Below are 3,313 nucleotides of genomic sequence, written 5' to 3'. Positions count from 1 at the left end.
TGAGCTTTAAATCCTTTATGTGAAGAAATACTTCCCAATGAAAATTGGGACCATTAACGTAAGGCAGCCATCAATCAAGACAACAGGGAGCTCCAGGGAGGTCTCTTTACATCAAGAGTGATGAGAATTCCGATATTATGACAGGAGCTCTCAAAAGAGATCGGGATGCTTGATAAGTCATAGAGTTGTAGAGATGTACAGCGCGGAAACACACCCTTCAGTCTAACTTGTCCATGCCGACCTGATGTCTTAAATTTATCTAGTCCCATTTGCCAGCACTTGGCCCACATCCCTCCAAGTCCTTCCTATTCATGTTCCCATCCTTTTAAGACGCCTTTTAAATGTTGTAATTGTACCAGCCTCCACCTCTGGCAGCTCAGTCCATACGCGCACCATGATCTCTGTTAAAAAGTTGCCCCTGAGATCCCTTTTAAATCTTTCCCCTCTCAGCTCAAAGCCATGACTCCCCTACCCCAGGAAAAAGACCTCGGCTATTCACCCTATCCATGCCCCCTCATGATTTTGTAAACCTCTATAGGGTCACCCCTTAGCCTCCGACACTTCAAGCTCAAACATTCCAACACCAGCAACATCCTTGTAAATCTTTTCTGCACCCTTTCAAAATTAACAACATCCTTCCTATAGCAGGAAGACTAGAATTGAACACAATATTCCAACAGTGGCCTAACCAATGTCCTGTACAGCTGCAACATGACCTCCCATCTCCTCTACTTAATGCACTGACCAATAAAGGCAAACGCCTTCTTCACTATCCCATCAACCTGTGACTCCACCTTCAAGGAGCTATGAACCTGCACTCCAAGGTCTCTTTGTTCAGCAACACTCCCCAGGACCTTACCATGAAGTGTAAGATTCCTGCCCTGTTTGTCTTTCCAAAATACAGCACCTCACAATTATCTAAATTAAATGCCATGAGCCACTCCTCAGCCCATTGGCTTAAGAGTGACTGTTTGAATCTAAGTCTTGCTAAGATTGCATTTTATTCAATATTACATGAACTATGTCCACTGTTAAGAATTTCTGCACAATAACATCTCCCTCCAGACATCTCTGTCATGGGATCATTCACATCACTCCCAGCCAATTCAAACCCCACCAGCCATTGGGATTTGAATTGTACTATTTGCACATTTGAGTGTTAATCTGCCATGGGGAGGGCTTCTGTGAATTTCACAGATATACCAACATCTTGTGACTAAGGAGCCATTTGATATGATGCCTTACAAGAGATTGAAATACATCCTGAAAGCGCGATAAAATTCCCAATGATCCTCTGACCGTATCTTTCAAACCCACAGTCACTTCCTTCTAAAAGGGTAAGTGCAGCACAGTGGCTCAGTGGTTAGCACTGCTGCCTCATAGAGCCAGGACCCTACGTTCAATTCTACCCTCAGGTGGCTGTGGGTCTGGAGTCACACGTAGGCCAGACCTGGTAAAGATGGCAGTTTCCTTCCCTAGATTATGTTAGTGAGCCTGGTGGGCTTTTCCTGACTCATGGTCATTGTTAGATTCTTTATTGAATTCAAATTCCACCATCTACCATGTCGGGATTCAAACCCAGGCTTCCAGAACACTAACTGGGTCTCTGGATTAATACCAGTCTTGGCCATCACTTCCCCTCCCTGTGGGGAAATAGCTGGCCCTTTTTCTTATATTCATTCTAGGGATGTAGGTGTCTCTGGCTAGTTCAGGATTTATTACCCGTTCCTAAATGTCTTGGAGAAGGCAGAGGGGAGATGCCTCGTTGAACCACTGCTGTCCATTTGAGCAGGTTGACCCACAATGCCGTGAGGGAGAGGATGCCAGGATTTTGACCCAGCAACAGTGAAGGAATGGTGATATATTTCCAAGTCAGGATGGGGAGAGGCCTGGAGGGGAACTTGCAGGGGGTGGTGTCCCCATGTCTCTGCTGCCCTTGTCCTTCTAGATAAAAGATGCTGTGAATGGAATGAGTTGGAGTGATGTATCTTGTAGATGGTACACATTGCTGCCTCTGTGTGCCAGTGCTGGAAGGAGTAACAACTAGGAGCCTCTTACTATGGGTTGGTGTGGTAGCTCAGTGGTTAGTATGGCTGTCTCACAGCACCAGGGACCTGGGTTCAATTCCAGCCTCTGGTAGTTGCCTGTGTGGAGTTTGCATATTCTCCCTGGGTGACAGACTTAGACAGTAGATTTGGATTGGCTCAGGGCTGAAGGGCCTGTTCCTGGGCTGTAAATGTTCTTTGTTCTTGATCTCTTTACGATCCAGGAGCTTGCAGGAGGGGGATCTAATTGAAGCATTACTTTACTTTGCTTAAGTAAGGCACGGCCACACAAATCAAAATCAGTTCATCAAAGGCCAGTTATTGTGACTGGCTCAGAAACATTTGCTCCTTCACGCTCACCAGGCATAAGTAATTGCAGCTCAGTTACACTGTTCTCCTGCACCCTCCATCTCTGCATTCTGATATCCGAGGATACATCTCCCTCTGCTGGGTCAGGACTGACGTAACACCAATAGCCATCTCCCAGTGGCAAAAGCAGAGACTTCCCTCATTCCCCAGTCTTTGGTGACTGAATATGAGGTGTTGGATTTTAAGATGGAAATACTTAGGGATGGACTTTTGATATATTAACAGGGGTTGACAGATATAAGACCCGGCACAATGAAGAACATACCATTCAGCTGGATGAGAAGTTGGAGAGGGTTCAGAAGAGATTATATTCCCTACAGTGTGGAGACAAGGCCATTTGGCCCGACAAGTCCACACCGACCCTCCAAACAGTAACCCACCCAGACCCATTTCCCTCTGACTGATGCACCTAATACTATGGGCAATTTAGCACGGCCAATTCACCCTAACCTGTACATCTTTGGACTGTGGGAGGAAACCGGAGCACCCGGAGGAAACCCACGCAGACACGGGGAGAATGCACAAACGCCACACAGTCACCTGAGTTGGGAATCAAACCCGTCTGTGAGTGCTGTGAGGCAGCAGTGTTAATCACCATGCCACTCTAGGCTGTTGTCAGGTACGGAAGGTTTGAGTTATAAAGAAAGGCTGGATAGGCTGGAATTTATTTCACTGGAGCATCGGAGGTTGAGAGGAGACCTTATAGGATTGAAGTGAATTGCATTTATTGTCACGTGTACCGAAGCACAGTGAAAAGCTTTGTCTTCCGAGCAATACTGGCAGATCACAGAGTTAAAAATCACACAACACCAGGTTATAGTCCAACAGGTTTAATTGGAAGCACTAGCTTTTGGAGCAACGCTCCTTCATCAGGTAGTTGTCTTTTCCCTGGGATGGGG

Source organism: Chiloscyllium punctatum, chromosome 18, assembly GCF_047496795.1.
Source record: "Chiloscyllium punctatum isolate Juve2018m chromosome 18, sChiPun1.3, whole genome shotgun sequence".
In the NCBI taxonomy this organism is placed as follows: Eukaryota; Metazoa; Chordata; class Chondrichthyes; order Orectolobiformes; family Hemiscylliidae; genus Chiloscyllium; species Chiloscyllium punctatum.
This window is presented reverse-complemented; position numbering follows the sequence as displayed.